Source organism: Podarcis liolepis (genome assembly GCF_965112155.1).
Source record: "Podarcis liolepis genome assembly, chromosome: 16".
NCBI lineage: Eukaryota > Metazoa > Chordata > Lepidosauria > Squamata > Lacertidae > Podarcis > Podarcis liolepis.
In genome coordinates, this window is record NC_139567.1 from 24,503,878 (window position 1) to 24,524,396 (window position 20,519).

Below are 20,519 nucleotides of genomic sequence, written 5' to 3' on the forward strand. Positions count from 1 at the left end.
TTCCACAGTTCGGGCAGGGGATATTCCAGGCCCTACCTGGAGATACCTTGTGTGGGGCCTTGTGCATGCATACCACTGAGCTGTGACCCTTCCCCACTTCCAAACTGTCAGCTCTTCCCACTGCACACCCTAAACCAAAGAGCAAACAGAGAATGTGGTCAACAGCAGCCTCTCTGTTTCATTCTGCAGAAAGATGGCTGCAGGCGAGAGCTTTGTAATTGCCCAGGAGTCCACACCCTGGCAAGGGTGCCATGCCATCATTTCTACTACCCAGCTCCTGAATATTTGCCCTACACTGTCTCTCTGATGCGCCTCTGCTAATGAGGCTATTGCTCATAAGCAGAGACAAGGTGCCTGCTCCTATCTGCAATGAGCTCCAGACGGGTTGTGAACAGACATCCTCTGGAAAGCACCAGATGGTGAGCTGAGTGTGCTGGGGAGAAAGAGGGGTTGGAGAGTAGCTCAGTGGCTTTGCTCCCTCCCAGAAAAGGCCAACGGAGGCTGAAACTGCCACAGACTCATCAGGAATAGAAGAGAAATGAGCAATAAGAGCATAGCCAAAGCCAAGGACTATTTGATACATGAGCAAACACAAGGGCCTTCCTTGTACAGAATCCATCTAGCCCTGTCCTGCCTGCCTTGACTAGCAGCAGGTATCACCTGCTCTCTGATCCTTGTTAAGTGAAGGTGCTGCAGATTGAACCTTCAGATGTGTCTTCCTACTCAGTTAAGCAAACTGGAAGTGTGAGTGTTTTCAGAGGGGAACCTACTAGAGGGAGTTTCTGCTGCCTCCAGCCTTGCTGACTCTATCCATCAAGCATCTCTTTCCCCAGTTGACCATGTGTTGCCCGCTCCTCAAATCCATGCACAAGTTCCCCACCCCCTTCTGATCCAAAGACACCTTCAGAGAACTATGTGGCCTTTCTGCCCTCATCTCTCTACCTTCGCACCCCTGAATAACCCTTCCGGTCTAGGCACAAGTGTGATCTTTTAATTCTGTTCTAAATTCACTGGTCAATTGTTTTATCCTGTGTGTTAGCCATCCTAAGACCCAGTGGAATGGAGTGTGGTCTATTAATATCAATAGTGGGTACAAGATAAATATAGACTTTAATTCTTCTAACTGCACCACCCACAGAAAATATTAAAAGTCAATGGCTATTAGCCATGATGGCTATGCTCTCCTACCACGGTCAGAGGCAGCAATGCTTCTGAATACCAGCTGCTGGGAAACTGCAGAAGGGGCAGCTGCTGTTGTGCTCAGGTCCTCAGGTTGGCCTCTGAGAACAGGATGCTGGACCAGATGGACCCTGGGCCTGATCCAGCACGCTTGTCCTATGTTCTAGTGTTGAGTTGTCTAAACTGCACACAGGGACGTATCTGAGTGGCCTTGGTTGTTGTTGTTTTTGTTGTTTCTATACCATCCTTAATCTGAGGACCACAGGGTAGTTTACAATATAAAAACACAAAAATACATACCATAGTAACAAAACAAAACAAAACAAACCACAATACTCCCCCGTTTTAAAAGGCTTGTTTAATTAGCGAAAGGCCTGGGAGAAGAGGGATGTTTTTGCCTGGCCCTAAAGATATGTAATGAAGTTGCCATGTGAGCCTTCCTGGGGAGAGTATTCTACAAGCAGGGAGCCACTGCAGAAAAGGCCCATTCTTGTGTTGCTACCCTCCAGATTTCTTGCAGAGGATGCACACAAAGAAGGGCCTCAGATGATGATTGCAGGGTCTGGATCGGTTCATATGGGGAGAGGTTGGTAGGTTTCTCTAACAGCTTCCCCTAAGGCTGGAAACTGTGGCCCTCTGGATGCTTCTGACTGCAACTCCCATCATCTCTGATTATTGGTAGCTGACTGGGGCTAGATGAGAACTGAAGTCCTGCAACATCTAGAAGGCTTCTGATTCCCCGTCCCTGAGATCAAGGCATTTCAATGAGAAGACCTGGAGTAAGAAATTCTCCAGCTTGGACCAGGAACCAAGAATCTAAACCAGAGCCTAGTCTGGTTTTGTGCCTCTGAATACCAGTCACTGAGAACCGCTGGTGGGCAGAGTGATGGTGCCTATCTGTATGGCACCACCTCTTCCTTTCCCATTTGAAACAATCCCTTGCACACAGAAAGATCCCCTCTAACACCTACAGATTTCTCCCCCAACAAAGGAGGAGCATGTCAGTCAGGTCAGCCTTCCTCTGGTTCAAAGGGGCAATGTCCAAGACACAGGCTTACTACATAATCCGTGAGAAAACTAGTTTTGAAATCAAGCCTGTCTCTGTGTAACTGCATTTGCACATATCCAGACCCTGTTATGCACTTCCTCCGTATTCCCTTGTCGGCTTCCTCTCCAAATTTAGACTGCAAACTCCTTGGAGTGGAGATTTGTCTTTATTTTTAAACTTATGTTAGTCTGCAAATTACTTGTATGCACTGATAACAACAGCATCAGCAAGAGTCATAATATATCAGAATGGGAAACTGTTCCACTGTCAAACAGCTCTTACTGTGAGAAAATTCTTCCTTCTATTTAGTTGAAATATCCTTTCTTGTAATTTTAATTGGCTTGAGTCCTACACTCAGGTAAGTTAGGCTGAGGGGCAGTGAGTCTCATGGCTGAGTGCGGATTCAAACCTGGGTCTCCCATCTTCCTAGTCCAACACTCTAACCACTATACCACAATGGCCCTTATCTAGAGTCAAACCCTCCACAAACAGGGCAGTGCTTGAATAACTTGAAGGAAAACATCTGGGTCACCCATGCCATGTACTGTACGGAAAGACTCTGCCCCTTTCAGCAACAGATATAATTAATTAACATATAATTATATAATTATATCTGCATATAATTAACAAATAGTCTTACATATGGGGAAGTGAGGATGGAGGAGGAGGTACCTTAGGTAGGATTTTTCTGCAGTGAGATTTGAACCCAGTGTTTCTAGCTGCAAAGCTCAAACTCAAACCGACTATACGCCACAGTGGTGTAGTTCAACCTACTGCCAAAGCTCTCTTCAAGCCCCAGCAGACTGGACTGCTCTATGGGCTCTCCAAGTCTCTGTCCATGGTCCTGGAATATGGGCAGCCAGTCACCAGGTATCTGGTCCATAATTCTCTCTCCTTATAAAGCTGCACTTCAGCTCCACCTTCTGGATTCCAGGCTCACATGAAGGAGGTGAGATTTTTGGGATAGGCAGAAACTGGAGGAGGATGGAGAGAGTCCTTTGCAAACTGAGGGGGACTGATCTTGGAGTGGGCCATAGTGGTCTCTCTCAGTGGTCTCTCTCAGAACCCCAACCTAGAACATGGAAAGGAAATTCGGGGAAGCTTTTGAAGATGATACCAATCCATCCCTGTTATGTTAGGGAGATGGGTGCTCAGGCACACAAAAGGGTTGTACGGAGGTGGTCATATTCTGAAGTGGGGGAAACCTAGCTGGGTCACAGTATTTCATGCCGTGCTTTCAAACAATGAATGTCTGAACCTAGCTTTGAACCAGGCAAATGAGCAAGTCTTGTTTTCTGATCTTCCAGTCAGGAAATATGCTTGCCACACTGTGCTTTCTATTCTGAACCATGCCCATCTGCACAGCTATGCTTGCCCCCTTGCAAACATGAGAATTTCCCACCATGCCCCTTTCCCATATGTTGTCTGTATCCTGTTTTTGTCTCCCCCCCACACTGGGCTAGGAGACCATCACCCACTGTCTCTGCCCGTATTAAAGTCTGTGCAGGAGCCGCTATTGCAAATGGGCAAAGCAGAAACCAATTCATCTCGGGGGACATCGGGGAGGCTGGCTTGGCTTTCCTTCCCTCTTGCAGGGAGAACTGCCCCCCCTGCTTAAGTGGAATAAATTGGTACAGGCCATTAGCAGCCACAGAGGTCCTCCTCTCCCTTACTCTCTGAGGGGGGCGGGGGGAGCTGTCACTGCTTCTATAGACACAGACCCATCAGCCACAGATGTGAAGTCAGCCTCAGCCTCTTTCTCTGTACTCCCTCCCACTGCCCTTTCCCCCTTTCCCGTTTCTCTTTCTCTCTCTCTCCTGCACTCTTTCATTCATTCTTTCTTTCTTTCATTCTTTCTTTCTATTAAATGCTGCCCTTTCACATCACGATGAGCCCGGGTGAAGCTGCTGTGGTCTTTGGAAGAAGACAGCAGGAGAATAACTGTTGTGTGCTGTGATTTTTTGGAGAGAGAAAAAGATTATTAATATGATTACTGTCACGGCTTGAAGAAAGAAGACGGGGGGAAGATTCTTGGGTGTGCTTTTTCTTGCTGTTGCTTGGAATTTTTTTGTATTAAAAAAAGCCAAAGGAAGAACGTGTGGAAGAACCGCATGCGGGGAGATGCTTTGAATTGTGCTTCTGTTTCCAAGGATTAAAGGATGAATAGACGCTGCTGCGATGGAGAGAGAAGGCGATTCAGGCTCCCAGAATAAGGTACTCCTCTCTTTCTTTCTCCCTCCTGATTGCTTTTGCTGAGCTAGACAGAGTTCCTTTATGTTTGTGGAATCGGTTTCTGGGGTTAGGCAGGGGAGAGCAGAGACGATAAAAGACTTTCAAGGATGCAATGGGCACTCGGTTGCCCATGCTTTTTGGGGGGAGATGAAGAGCAGAAGCAGTGGAAGAGAGAGGGTTTGTTGCAGGAGTTAATTGAGATCTGCAAAAAGGACTTGGGAATTTGCCATGGTAGGTGTGAAGGATGAGTGTCCAGTGAGCCCCTATTGTTTGGCTACAAACCTCTCCATTTCTTGCCTCCCTGGTATCCAGACCCTATTTCCGATCCCCTTTTCTTCTTCACGCTGGACATCAAGGTTTTTCCTTTCAGTGGCATACTGCCGTTCCCTAAAGGAAAAGATATTTGCCTTTTTGTGATCAACCATTATAGATGTGCAGTGGACAAAGCACTGCAGCCCTCTGCCAGATGCCCCCCACCCTGCTACACACACACACACACACACACACACAAATGCATGCATGTAAATCTTTATGCCAAGTGGGCAGGAGAATCCAGAGTTGGTCCACTCTTTTGTTTGCTTCCTTTGCAATGAATAGCATGTCCCATTCTCACCAGCCATACAGCCAACTTCTGGATGGACTTCAATGGAAAGCTTGCCTCCTTTGGGCAAGGGAGGTGGGTGGGTGGGTAGCAAAGGACTAGCAAGAAGGATGGCAGGCTTGTGTTGAGGTGGGGGCAGGTGTAGAGAGCAATGTGGTGCTCCTTCTGCAAACAATGCCTCTTTTGTATTTGGCATCCCTTTGGGACCCATCTCCAGCTGAAATCTATGTTTCAAAGAGAAGAGAAAGAGCCCTTTGAAAACTTAAAGAAAAAAGGGGGAGCATGTAGGACTCTGGACTGAATTTGGTCTGAACTGTGGCTGACACTTCCAGTCTGTTCCATTACTGTAACTCTCTGTGACTAGCACCTTTGTTACCCAAACTCCTGGGCATCCCAGTACCTTGGATGTCTTTGAATCCCAGGGATAACTGGTCACAGTATAGGTGTGTTTGGGGAACAGGAAGACTGAACTGGCTGACCCATGAATAAATGCTGCCTTCTAACACCAAGAGACCTGGACAATGGGGGCCATGACTCCCAGGCACTTATCCCCAGAACATGACTTAACTGCACTCCACTGTCATGTTCAGTGGAGGAGTCTTTGTGCAAAGGAGTCTTTGTTGCTTGACTCAGCAGTTTGGTTGAGTTTTTGATAGCTGACAAATATCACAGTGGTAGAACAATGTGTGTGTCGGTGTGCTTTCACCCTAGTTTTCTTCTAAGTATTAGAAGGACACGGCTGTGTAAATAGCAAAAAGCTGGAGCTATGTAAGTATGGTGTGCAATGAGAATGAACTGTGAATTTGAAAACTGACTTGTGCTGGAATTTGGGGAAGGGCTGTAGCCCAGTGGGAGAGCACAGAGTGTGCATGCAAAAGGCACCAGTTTCAATCCCCATCATCTCTAGGTAGGGCTGTCTAAACCCTAAATAACTTTTGCTGCTCATGGTAGACAGTGCACTTAGTTAGATGGACCAATAGTCTAACTTGGTGTGATAAAGCTTTCTGTTTCCTTTCTATGAAACAGAGAGAGAGAAAAAGAGAGATGGTCTTTATACAACTTTGGACTCCATTCAGCAGGTGGTGATGGATGTGTCACTTCCAAAGGACAGGAGACCTAAACTCAATAAATGTTTCTCCCTCTTATTGGACCAGCTTGCCCTGACATATAGCAATGTGCAAGTTTTTGAGTTCTACAGAGTTGTTCAGATAGGCAGAACTTCAGTTGTATGCAGTCAAAGCAATGAAGAGGGTGTTTTTGGGAAGAACAAGTTTGACCCAGGTGAGCAAGCCTATGCTGAAGGACTCAGATGGAAGAGATACAGATACCAGGAAAGATAAATGGCGATTCCATAACTTTCCTTCCCATGGAAGTAGAGGAGGGGAAGCACAGACCTTTCCCACTTTTTGTTTCTGTTAATTTTGAAGGAGAAAGCATATTTTCACATTTTGTGCTCATCATCAATCATCGCCACAGTGCACGTGTGTTTTGTACTTGGGTATCCTTGGCTAATTTCTATACGACTTGGAGAAGCTACTCCAAATGTTTTCAGCGTGTCACTGATGCAACAATTCTGACAGCAGATTTTACATGCCTTTTCCCAACAGGACTGTCTGTCTCTGTGTCAGGGAGCAGGGGAAATTGAAAGAGGGAGAAGGAGGGATGGGTACTTGATGTGTGTATGAGTCAAACATGAAATGGTTGCAGACTTGGTGGAGCTCTCTTATCCCTCTTCCCTCAGCTGGATTATAGCTTCCCCTAAAAATAGGAATGCCTAATAAAATGCTTGCAACCCTTCCGGCATAGCCCCATGACCTGGGATCATGAATAACCCTTAATTAGTCAGTAGGTCGTCTCTTCACTCATAAATGGAGTGAGGACATTGCTACCTGCACAATCTGAGGAACTCTGTGCATGCTCACTTGGTCCCTGTTGGCTATCAGTAACTTTCCTGGCTGAGCCACCTGAGAACTCACGCATAAAACTCTTTCTTGCACTCCTCTGTTGGTCACGTGACTTTCCCAGGATGACCTGTGTGAGTTTGCTATAGTTTTCAGGTCAGTGTTGACATCGCATCCTGTAACACAGCAAGCCATTGCCCTGTCATGGCATGGCGTTGCTTGGTCCACCAACTAGACCTCTTGGCCTGGAATTTATCCTGGTCTATAGAATGCCAATCTGGGGGTTTTCTACATCACACCACCTTCCTCCATTGCCAGCTTAATGTTTTTTTTGATCCAGCAGACCCTGAACCTTACCTGTATTAACTCTCAAGAGCTACTCTGAGAGTCTGTTAGTGGTGGAAACAGTATGTCAAGAAAACCAAGAAGTACAATTGCCACCAAATTTCACCTAAATTGATATGCAGTGTGAAGTTTCAGGTTCCTACTCCAGTGAGACATCTACAGATTCCAAGGTACTGGTGTGGAACTGCCAATATATGGGCCTGGCCATGGTCTCAGTTTAGCCCGTGAGGCTTTTTCACCCAAACCTCACTTAAATCAAATTACAAGAGTCTTGTAGTTCCTTAAAAACTAAGACATTTATTGTAGGAACATAGGAAGTTGTGTCATGTGCACTGATCTATCTAGCTCAGTGTTGTTTACTCTGACTGGCAGTGAGTCCCTGTGATTTCAGACAAAAGTGTATTCTAGCCCTGGCTGGAAATGCTGAGGATTGAACCTGGAATCTTTTGCATGCAAAAAAAGAGATGCTGCTCCACTGAGCTACTGCCATAAGCTCTTATACACTATAGTCCAAATCATCAGATGACTGAATGATGAAATAAACACTAAACTGGAAAGCTCATGCCAGTACAAATGTGGAGTCTTTAAGGACTCTGTCATTCTTGTTGACATGGAATAACACCAATCCCTCTGAAAGTTTTGTCTGTTAGTGATATCCAGGAAAGAGGTTTTAGACATAATTGTGTGTCACCAAATTTCATCAAAGTGAAATTCAAGGAAAGATTAGACAAAAGCCAAGTTCAGATCAAGAATACACACACACACACACACACACACACACACACACACACTTTAATGGTTGAGAGCCTAAGAGAAGCATGGTTGGCTCAAGACATTTTGGCACTTGGGACAAACTACAAAATGGTGCCTCTCCCCCTGCCCAGGGAAGAAGGGGTAAGTGACGATCTACTCCAGGAACAAAGCAGGAATAAAGATCTACATTTGAAATCAACGTTACAAACTTCAAACTGTCCCTATTTTCCAGGGACATCCCTGATTTAGAGAAGCTGTCCCGGTTTGATCCCAGAATGTCCCACTTTTCCTTAGGATTCATTGGAGAAATGTTGGGGGGTCGTGACCTAAGTCAAAGTTGAAGCGGAAATCAAAGGCTATCATGGGTAGGGGGGAAAGCGGGTCCATTCTGAATCAATCCAGGGAGGTGCAGCACCCAGGAAACCACAGAGAGCAGCCCCCACCATTTCCTCCCTGTGGCTTGGAGGCGACCAGCAGTTAGGGGCAGAGGAAGGGTCCGCCCCGGGTGTCACCACTGAGGGGTGACAAAATGCTGGGCGGCAATCACCACAATGCCTGCAGTACGCCCAAGCCACGTGTCTCTCCTGGGAGTGACACAGTGGCTTGGGCGCCCACAGGCTCCACACTGCCCCAATTGGTCCACCCGCCGCCTCCCCTTGAGCTGTAGGGCAGCTGAGAAGGAGGAGGCAGGCAGACTCCTCAGAGGCCATGCGGAGCATCCTGCCCTGGCTTGCCCTGCCCCACTGGTGGCTGGCCCTACCCCCGCAGGCAGCTGGCCCTGCCCCAGGCGTCTAATTGGCTCACTCCGCCACTACCAACAGTGCCTCCTATTTGCCAAGAGGTCACTATAGAGGCAGCATGGGAGGGGGGAGGGCTGTTGAGGAGGCAGCAGATCCAGCCTCTAAGGAGTGCACTACAGCGTTGCTGTCACTGTGGCAGCAGCATCGGCCAACCAGATACCTGTAGGAAACCAGTAAGCAGAACATGGGCACAAGAGCACTCTTCCCTTCCATGGTTTCAAGCAACTGGTGTTGGGAATCATTGTTGTCTCCAACTGTGCAGGTAGAGCATAGCAGTCATTACTAGTGGTCATTGATAGCCCTCTCCTCCATGAATTTCACCTCACAAGACAACAGAAGAAAACTATCTTTTAACGGTGCCCCAAATCTGCCACCTAAGACAGCCCCCTTTGTTTAACACCATGACAAGATCAGCCTTGCTGGGTTCCATGATTTGAATGCCCCCTCATCTTGAAGGCCAGGAACTTGTAATCAGAGCAGCTAACAAGCAGCTAAAAGTATGGTTCCATTCTATGACTTCAGTGCACTCAGGGGGAGAAGTGGATTTGGGTTTTTTTATTAAAAACAACAACTAGTGGGTGGTAATGGCTATGGTTCCATTCATGCAGAATGTAAAGGTGCAATATTGTAAAAGTGGCTTACCCTACCAGTTTGTTTGTTATTATACTTCACCCTCTCTTTTCTCTCCCATTCCTTCCTGGCAAGATTTATCAGGCCGCAAAATGTGTCCCCTCGCCCTCTCTCCCAGACATTTGTAGGTATGTTATTCCTTTATATGTATGGCATTGTATCAGCAGTGATTAGCTATGGCAGCAATAATGGGCGAGGACTGCAATTGTCATAATGACCAAGGAATTGTCATAATGACCAAGGAAAACTCTCAAGAATAGAGGCACTTGCAATTAGATGCCTCTAGATCTGCAAGGATTGGGGGATTTGCCTACCGACCATTCAACCCACATCGATTATATTTTGGAAATACAGTGCTGCTGAAGAGCAAAATGGCTTTTTTTAATGATGCAAAGGAAAAGAATCGTGTTTTTCAATGCACTACCACCACGACAAATGCCATTCATTGAACTGCCATGTAACGGTGCTAAAGATAGCTGCTGAATAGAGTGGAGGGCATGATTCAGTCTACCCATTCAGCATGATCAGGTGACCAAATTGTGATGGTTAGAATTATAAAATCACAGAATTGTAGAGTTGGAAGGGATCACCAGGGTCCTCTAGTCCAACCCCATGCAGTGCAGAAGGAACCTTTTACCCAAGATGACACTCAAACGCACAGCCCTCAGATTAAGAGTCTCATGCTCTTCCGAATGAGCTATCCCCCCATGTACCATTTCAGTTTGTTATTATGTCATTTTAATTGCTCTCCTGTTTTAATTTAATTTTTTAAGCCCTCCCTGAAAGAGAGAACCAGCACAAGACAGAGGGATTAAAAAACAAAAAGCCCAAGTATTGTGCAAGGTAACTTGCACAGCCTACATTTAAGAATCCTGGGAACTGCCACTTACCCCTCAGAGAGCTGGACTTCTCACCTCCCTCAGCACGATGCAGAATTCTTTAAGGGGAGTCCTGTGTTTTAAATGTATGGAGTGGATCTGCCCCCAAGTGTCCTAACAGCAGGGAGTATTTCACAGACAACAGCATTCCAAAGTATGATCCAATGCCAGACATCAAAAGTTGTCTAGTCCATCACACACACACACACACACACGTTGCCCCAGTACCTGGTAAACCAAGCTATACGGCCTCTGAAATTGGGGCTTCCATTTAGGTATCATGAGTAAAGACTATTTATAGCATTAGCTTACACTGATATGTCTGTGTAACCTTTTTGAGCACCTTCTAAGCTAGTGACCATCAGGGCATTTGGGGATGGTGAGTGAACTCCATAAATTATCTGTCTTCAGATCTAGCAACATCTTACAGATCTAAACAAAAGAAGATGGTTTTAAGGATCCCAGTCTTTGCAAGGGAATGTCCTTTTAGTTTTTGAAACATGTCCTTTGCTTTCATCTTTTCTTACAAAAGTAAAAAGGGAAGAGGAAGAGGCCAATAATGGGCTTTTTGGGGAATTGAAATGCTTCATGGCAACATAGATTTCTGGTCCACTAGCCTGTCCGCCTTCCTTCCTGTCTGTGGTGATTTGTTGCTGTTCCGCACAGAGGACTGGAACTGCTTAGTCTCTGCCTGGAATTGAGTTTCAGGGAAATGAACCATAGCTTGGCATAGAGCAAGGAACAGTTTTAGCCAAACAAGAGCAATGTGTCCCAAATGTGCCAGAAAGTTCCCCATTCTCTATAACCAATATGGATTGTGTGAAAGCCCAGAAAATCAGTTTTATTCACCCACGTGCCTTCTCTCAGTCTAGCCCAACCTCTTCATATGGCGTCATCATTGTCACGATTAAGGATGCAAGGAGGCTGCAATTTCCATTTCAACATGCATTCTTCACCATCATCTCTGTTTCCATTCTGCTGCCATTTGGCTTCCACCAAATGCTGTGTTGCTCATCTCGCTGTCTGCTATTGAACATAGGATACGTAACTTACACAGCTATTTACACAACTTACATTTATTTCAATGTACCGGTAAACTTCAAAATCCGGAGGTTTTTTCTTACAATCAAGCGGTATATAAAGTTTATGGGGGGGAAATAAAAACAAATAAACAACGTTAAAATAATAATTGTGCATTGTTTACAGACTTTTTTAAAAAAATCATGAACAAATGCAAATTAAATTCACTTCACTGATTTCCATTCCTGACCACAGACGAACACACAAGGTGCAGTTCCTTTTCCATTCTTGTGGGAATTCTATGCATGACAGTTTTTGCTGAATATGAACCAAGCTACATGATCAGCAGAAGCTTCCAATGCAGCTCTCGTTGGACTGCCCTGCTTCAGATTCCCAGTGGAAACTGCATGCCTGAATGCAGCTTGGAGAAAACAGTTCATATATTCACAGAGAACAGTTGTTTGCGTCTAGACAGCCAGAGAGAACTGCTCAGTGTGGTGGTGCTAGCTGTATTGTTCAGCTTTGAGACTCCTAAGACTTTCAGTGAATTTCTGTGAATTAGCTTTGTTCCTAACAGTTTCCTAATGCATCCAATGAAACAGCCTCTTCTCCACCTCTTCTGCCTTTGTAACCAGTCCAGTTCAATTTCTATGGTGCCAAACAATAACCCCCCCTCTACCCTTGCATTGGAAACAAGCCACACACACACACCAGTTTTGCTGTCAAGAAAACACACAGCTTTCTTACCCAATAGTCTAATTTTTCTTGTGTCGCTCAAAAATAGAGGTTGGGGTGGTTTACAAGAACGACAGAATGATCCCAAATCTGTGCACCAAATAGCATGTCAAAGATGCATGCTCAAACACAAGTGATTAGGATTTGGTTTGCAAAGGGTCTGTTTTTTCTTCACAAACCCGATATTTGTAGCATAATGGAGAGGATTCTAAATGAGAGTTGTAACAGATGTTTGTCAGAAACTGGCTACCATCCCAAATCTTCCCAAGCGATGGATTCCGGCAGTGCAAATTATATGCGCTGCTAAAGTCTGATGATTCAGCTCCTGCAGAAAGCTGGTGTAGGGCTCGGTAGATGTTTGAAACAAGGATGGGCTCTTGTGGGGTGTGAGGTCACAAAGAGGAAGACCCCTGAAGAGACCAAAAGCAGCAACTGAAAAGGAGAGATCAGGACATTGGCCTTCATTGCCAAACAGGGGGTGTATCATCAGCACAAACTGGAGATACCTGCAGATGTTGCCTTTTTAAAGCAGATGTCATTAACTGGGGAAGGCAGGAGCACCTCATAATTCCCAGTTTTGTACCTAGATTCACAGTTGTCTTTTCGGGAGCACTGTTTTGGGCTTATACGGTAGGTGAGTTTCAGGACTCAAAAGGACTTTTGTCAGACTGAGCAGGAAGTAGACTGTCTTGTAAGAAGTTAAGTACAAAAGTGTCTTGTCATTTGGAGTATTGTCATATAAGGACTATTGTCTTTGGGTGCTACTACAGGCTTCCCATAGACATCAGGTTGGTCCTCTGCAAAACAGGATATTGCATACAGGTCTGTTTTGATGTTTAAATTCAAGTGGGGTCTAGCAAATATCAGGAGGAGCTATTTAGATGGACAGCAATCCTTCCTAAACTGAACACTGTTGGAACAGGCAGGGAGTATCACCCAGGCCCTCCAAGTGTCCCTATTTTCTAGGGATGGCCCTGATTTGGAGAAGCCATCCCAGTTTCTGATTTGATCCCAGAATGTCCTACTTTTCCTTAGGACAACCCTATTTTCATTGGAAGAACATTGGAGGGTATGGTAGGATGTCCCTATTTTCATTGGAGAAATGCTGGAGGGTATGGAGTTATCCAACCCCCGAACTGTCTGAAGACAATCCTGTATAGGGAAGTTTTAAAATGTTTTATTATGCTTTTATATATGTTGGAAGCTGCCCAGTGGCTGGAGTAAAATGTGTGGGATATAAATAGTAAAATTGTCATTATGGAATGGGACATCCCTATTTTCATCGGAGAAATGTTGGAGGGTATGGTCACCCCTGGCTCATTATGTCCAGTTGTCAAGTGGTCACCTTGCTGGGTTGTCTGGTTTCACTTGATAGACTTTGACTGGAGACATCAGGGGTTGAATTTGACAACTTCTATATGCAAAGCAGATTAAGCCATAGTCCCCAACCCATCAGTGGCATGGTGGTCCGGGGCCATGCTTTTGAAGACCTGCTATTACTTCTGCATGAGGGTCCTGGCAGGGGCTCTGTCTCCAGCATCATTTGTTGTTGTTGTAATTTAGTCGTTTAGTCGTGTCTGACTCTTCGTGACCCCATGGACCAGAGCATGCCAGGCACTCCTGTCTTCCACTGCCTCCCGCAGTTTGGTCAGACTCATGTTTGTAGCTTTGAGAACACTGTCCAACCATCTCGTCCTCTGTCGTCCCCTTCTCCTTGTGCCCTCAATCTTTCCCAACATCAGGGTCTTTTCCAGGGAGTCTTCTCTTCTCATGAGGTAGCCAAAGTATTGGAGTCTCAGCTTCAGGATCTGTCCTTCCAGTGAGCACTCAGGGCTGATTTCCTTAAGAATGGATACGTTTGATCTTCTTGCAGTCCATGGGACTCTCAAGAGTCTCCTCCAGCACCATAATTCAAAAGCATCAATTCTTCGGCGATCATCCTTCTTTATGGTTCAGCTCTCACTTCCATACATCACTACTGGGAAAACCATGGCTTTAACTATATGGACCTTTGTTGGTAAGGTGATGTCTCTGCTTTTTAAGATGCTGTCTAGGTTTGCCATCGCCTTTCTCCCAAGGAGCAGGCGTCTTTTAATTTCGTGACTGCTGTCACCAGCATCATAGAGCCACCAAATCAGCATGAAATGGGAGCTTTGGGGCCACTGTATACTCCAAAGCTAAACATTTGGTAACACTGAAAACTCAAGGCACTTCTGTTTCAAGAGAATGGTGTGCAGGGTCTGTTCTATACAATGGAACTTCATGAAAAACACAAGTCTCTCCAAAAGAAGATATTGTACTTGCACAGAAAATAGTATATCCAGCTGAAATTCAACACATGGAGATCTGCTTTGATTATTGCAATGCATCCCCCATTATTATTTTTATATAATTATAATATTATAGCATAATCTTAGGAAGTTGTATAATCTTAGAAGGGATCATCACTGTGACTGCCATGTTGCACTGCTGAAAATCCTCACCAAGCACCTGTCAGTTCCTAGGTTTAGGACCTGCTTTGAGTTCAGTTCCCAATACACTTCTATCCCCCTTCCCAGATAGATAAAGGCAGGTGTGAGAAACCTCCAGATGATGTCAACCTATAACACCCATCATCCCTGTTCATTGGCCCATGCTGGCCAGGGTTGATGGGAGTTGGAGTCCTCCAATATCTAGCGAGGGTTCACAGGTTCTTCATCCCTAGTTCAGACAAGTGTCACCTTTATCCAACGAGGTCAGCCAGCCAGTTGGGGCGCGTCCTTTCGGGGCCTTTCTGTCATTTGAGAAATTTCTTGCATGTCCTCGCAGCACTTTTAACTATCCAGGCAGCTATTTCCAAAAGCCATTAATAAAAGTGTCTCATGAGTGGCAAGACTAATTTAATAATTCATTTAGTATGTCTGTGGAACAGTTAGCAATTCCGACAGGCTGTCGTTAGCAGGCTTGGCCCATAACCTCACTGAGTTAAGTCTTTTACTTCCCCCTCCCTTCGTCAGGTAAAACGGCTGGATTTTAGTCGCCGCGTCTGCCTGTAGTTATCCACTCAATGATCCATGAATATGTACAGGGAAACACAAGAGCCGAGCTTGTAATTGCATGCGTGTTAATGGGGCATCTTCTGCAACCATATACCGGCATGCATTAGGAATTCAAGACCCGTTAACACAATCAGTAGAATCACAGTTTCATCCTGGACTGTTGCAAATCAGACTGCAAGAGAGGGTTTGCAGCAAACTGAACCCTTATGTGTCAGAGGCATCATCATGCCTCCAAAAGCAAATCGCTGGGGATCAATGAGTTCTTGCAGGCTGCCCATTGAAGCATCTGATTGACCACTGCGAATGGCCAAGATGCTGAATGAGACGGGGCTGTGGAGCAGAGGCAGTTTTGGGGTATGTGCGACCAATGTAACCACACTGAGTGTCATGTTGCAGTGAGACCACACAATGCTGCAGAACAGAGCACGAGAAATGGGGGTGGGTTTTGCCAAATTTTAGCGTTGCACAGGGTGCCGCTGAAATTTGACAGCACAAAGTTTGCCACCATTTGGAGTGATCCAACAGGGTTCATAACATGTTTGAATGCTCCCCCGTGGTGAATAAACAATCCTTGCATGCAGAACTCCAATCTGCAGGGAAAGACAGTGTTCAACTTAGGGTTCTTCCTTATATGCTAGTTTTCTGTGAGGAAGGGAAATTGCTGTTGTTTACCAGCAACCCAAGCAATGACAAACCTAGACAGCATCTTAAAAAGCAGAAACATCATCTTGCCAACAAAGGTCCGTATAGTTAACGCTATGGTTTTCCCAGTAGTATGGAAGTGAGAGCTGCACCATAAAGAAGGCTCATCACTGAAGAATTGATGCTTTTGAATTATGGTGCTGGAGGTGCTGGAGGAGTCCCATGGACTGCAAGAAGATCAAACCTATCCATTCTGAAGGAAATCAGCCCTGGAAGGACAGATCATGAAGCTGAGGCTCCAATACTTTGGCCACCTCATGAGAAGAGAAGACTCCCTGGAAAAGACCCTGATGTTGGGAAAGATTGAGGGCACAAAGAGAAGGGGACAACAGAGGACGAGATGGTTGGATAGTGTTCTCGAAGCTACCAGCATGAGTTTGACCAAACTGTGGGAGGCAGTGGAAGACAGGAGTGCCTGACGTGCTCTGGTCCATGGGGTCACGAAGAGTTGGACATGACTAAACGACTAAACAACAACAACCAGCAGCCCAAAGTGGTACAGTGCACTTTAAGCTTTCCCATGTGACTCTACCAATTTGACTAAACTTACCCTCAATTTTCGACACACATCCTACGATTTGGAGAGGGGGTGGTGGCACTGTGTTTTGGAACTTCTATAGCAATCTGACTTCCATCATAGGCAGACATGAGATGTTTACCATGACCCTCTAGCCAATAGCTGAATATATGGACCTGGGCTAGCTCAGTCGTTAGAGCATGAGACTCTTAATTTCAGGGTCGTGGGTTTGAGCCCCACATTGGGCAAAAGATTCCTGCATGGCAGGGGGTTGGACTAGATGACCCTCGTGGTCCCTTCCAACTCTGCAATTCTATGATTCTATGTCCCCTCAATTGAGAATATGGCCAGGTTATTAACATTTTATATCTAACACTCATGTGTCAGTCCGTCTGCGAATGTTGTGGTGCTTGATCAAGTGCTGGCAACATTGCTGCTTATATTATCATTGCGATTTATTAGGAATTTAAAAGGAGGATTAAATCTTATATGGAACAGGGATAGGTTTGGGCTTCTATTCCACCTCCTGCCACCCTCCCACAACCAAATGATGTGAAGTAGAATCTGGTCATCAAGAATGGGCTCATAATGAACTGTCTCCATAAATGTTTAATAGGTCTGCCCTTTGGAAAGTCTTAAAATGGAATTTGCTGCCTCACGTTTTTAATTGGGGAACTTTCTCCATTATAGGCCAGCCACCCTGGCAGATAAACAGGTATCCACAGAGCTCTCTGCTTCTCGCATCAAACGTCTCCAGCTCTCTCCCGGGAGCCTGGCGATCCACTGTCTTCAAACTACAGCAGTCAAGCTGACAGTCTCCTGCATTTCCTGGAATGTGGGGAAAGGAAGAGGGGGAGTGAAACTGTGCTTCAGTATCTCCCTCTCCAGACAGGCATCTCCAAACTGTGAATGGGCAGTAAAACGGCATACAAAATTCAGTGTAAAGTGATACATGTCAGGGAGGGGGGGGGGACCCAAAACATTTTAATGCCATATATATATATGCTCATGGAGTCTGAACTGGCAGTGACTGACATGGATTAAGACCTCGGGATCACAGTGGATAGCTTGATGAAGATGTCGACCAAGTGTGTGGCAGCTCTGAGAAAGGCACATCTTATGCAAGGGAAAACCTCAAGCACAAGAACACTCTCCCCTCCTGTGGTTTCCAGCAACAAGTATTCAGAAGCTGTCCCTGACTGTGGAGACACAGTATAACCATTGTGGAGCCTGCACTTCCATGAATTTATCTAACCCTCTTTGAAAGCCATCCAGGTTGGTGACCACCACTCTCTCCTGCAGGAATAAGTTCCATAGTTTATCCATGCACTGTGTGAAGAAGTCCTTTCTCCTTTGGCATCCTTTGCTTGTGCCCCAATAAATGTGTTGGTCTTTAGGATGTCACAGGACTCTTTGTCAAGGGGAGGAGGGTTGCAACAACACGCTTCTGTTACGCTCCTTGGTTGCATCTGTGCACCTGCGTTGTGAAGGGGGGTGTGCTTGCCAGGCATCTCTTGAGCTCCCCGGTGTGCCCCTTTGCCAATGGACAGAGGATGGTGCAGAGGTAGATGTGCTGAGCAAACTCCAGCACACTCTCTGGCCTCTTGCTGAAAAACCAGAAGTGACAGCTGCACTGCGCCTGGGTTACCTCGCCCAGGGCTGGGCTATAAATACCAGCCTGGCACTCCAGTGCTTTGGCTAAAATCTTAGGACTTCTCCTTTGCCCTCTCCCCACCCCTATCTGCTTTTCGCTGGCAAATCCCAAAGCTGAAAAGAAGCCATCACAAAGCTTAAGTTATTCAAAAGACAGGTGACCCTGATGGAGCCAAGGCTAAAAATACAGGAGGTGACTCGACTCACGCACTACAGAAGGATCCAGCAGCTTCAGAAACAGGGGTGCAGAGGCCTTTGGGGATGTAAGTGTCCAGAGTGACCCCTTGGGGATTTTCCCCCACTTTCTCTCTGATTTACGCAAAATATGGCAAGGAAACTAAAGGGAACTTATACTGATAAGGAAGAGAGGCAATGGTGCAGTTCTGATATGATCAGGGAAAGTCAGTCTGCAAATCCAGTATTTTATTATTTATCAGTGAAACGCCACTAAAGCAAGAAAAATATTTAACATGCAGCTTGGCATCTGAAGCTCAGAGTTTCCAGGCACTTAGGCCCCCGTTCACACCATACGTTTAAAGCACCATGATACCAATTGTAATGGCTTACTCCCAAAGAATTCTGGGAGCTGTAGTTTGTTAAGGGGGCTGAGCATTATTAGGCGGTGTCTGCTCCCCACCTCTCCTATGGTGAAGAGAGATTGTTTGCTAATCCACCAGGGGAACTGTAGCTCAGGGAGGGGAACAGGGCTCTTCTGACAACTCTCAGGACCCTTAACAAACTACAGCCCCCAGAATTCTTTGGGGAAGCCATGGCTGATTCAACTGGCACCATGGCACTTTCCAGGGGCGCCGACTTATAAAAAATATTGGGGGGGCCCATACCGGGGTCCTGCCGCTGGTTCGCTCGGGTAGCCGGGAGAACGCAGTTTGAGGTGGCGGTGTTGGGGAGAGACCCTCGCTCAGGGCGCCACGAGACTTGGCGGCCGGCGGCCTATCTGGGGGGGTTTGGAGCGTATTTCGGCGGAGCGATTGGGGAGGAGGGGGCTTGTTGCCGGATTCTTCAGCTGAGCCGGAGATCCGCTGCTGGGGGTCCCTGGGCCGAATTGTGAGCACGGCCTGCTGAAGGGAGATCCAGCCGATTGCGCGACGGGGACGGCCGGGGCTCTCCGGCTAGGGCGCGCGGCTGGATGGCTGGCGAGGGAGCAGGTGGGGAGGAGGTGGGGGTCCTCACTCTCTTAGGAAACGCACCCACACGCCCGATTGCCATGAAGTCCGAAGGGTGCGTGTGTGGAATTAAAAAGCAAAAACGAGATACGGGCAGGGCAGGCAAAGAGTTTTCCGCAAGAGGATGGAGGGCAGGTTGAAGAGAAAATCACTCAGGATGAGACAGTCAAATCAGCCATGATAAAATGGGCTCAGGATATTGGGTATAACATCATGTTTGAGGACTGGGAAAGGTTATGGACCACCGGAATGAAATTCACGGCATGTAATGCCTTGAAGGAAAATATTATGAAAATGATTTATAGGTGGTACATGACCCCAGTCAAGCTTGCAAAAATATATCACCTGTCTGATAATAAATGTTGGAAATGTAAGGAGGCTGAAGGGACATTCTTTCACCTCTGGTGGACTTGTCCAAAAGTGAAGGCCTTCTGGGAAATGATCTATAATGAGTTAAAAAAGGTATTTAAGTATACCTTTCCCAAGAAACCAGAGGCCTTCCTCTTGGGCATTGTTGGCCAGAAAGTGTTAAAGAAGGATAGAACTTCCTTTATGTATGCAACTACAGCAGCAAGAATACTTATCGCAAAATATTGGAAGACACAAGATTTGCCCACACTGGAAGAGTGGCAGACGCAATTGATGGACTACATGGAACTGGCTGAAATGACTGGCAGAATCCGAGATTTGGGAGAAGAAACAACGGAAGAGGACTGGAAAAAATTTAAGGACTATTTACAAAAACAATATAAGTTGTATGAATGTTAAAAATTTAAACGATTCAGAAACTATAGCTTCAGCAATTAGATTTGGGAAACAGGAAATTATATTTTAAGTAAGAAAAGGTCAAAATCTAAGGTAATACTATGTTTAATTTAAGATATAAGTAACTGATGAAAAGTATGTTAAATTTAGAGGTATAGTATTTGAAAAGTACAAAATAAGGTACGAAACAATGTAATAATTTGCTGATATCTTTATTATAAAGAATGCAGGGTAAGGGAGATGCGAGGAAGTCCAGTTAGTTATATAAAAAATGTGTTGAATGGTTGGTTTTCTTTTCTTCTTTTTCTTTTTTTCTTTTTCTTGTTCTTTTACTTTTTTCTTCAGTGTATGTTTCTAACTTTGTATTTTTAATAAAATATTTATTAAAAAAAAAGAGAAAATCCTTTCGCTTTTCTGGGGCGCAGGGAAGTCTCAGAGCCGGAGGTTGGGGAAGGGACCCCCTTTGCTCTGCCCTCTTCTCCCGTCTTAGATTCGCATGGGGGTCCCCGCCCGAGCTTGCCTGGCCACCGGGCCACAC

The 20,519-nt window shown here is 45.8% G+C and overlaps 1 protein-coding gene across 4 annotated transcripts in view; it reads left to right on the forward strand.

Moving 5' to 3' along the window:
* The first annotated feature begins 3,734 nt into the window (after nucleotides 1–3,734).
* Nucleotides 3,735–20,519, forward strand: part of B3GAT1 (beta-1,3-glucuronyltransferase 1) — a 68,124-nt gene continuing 51,339 nt past the window's right edge. For 2 of the 4 annotated variants that reach the window (XM_083481153.1, XM_083481154.1), the window contains exon 1: nucleotides 3,735–4,441. The gene's annotated coding sequence lies outside the window, so the exon portion shown is untranslated. The remainder of the gene's footprint in view (nucleotides 4,442–20,519) is intronic. The other 2 variants (XM_083481152.1, XM_083481155.1) reach the window with 1 other exon arrangement.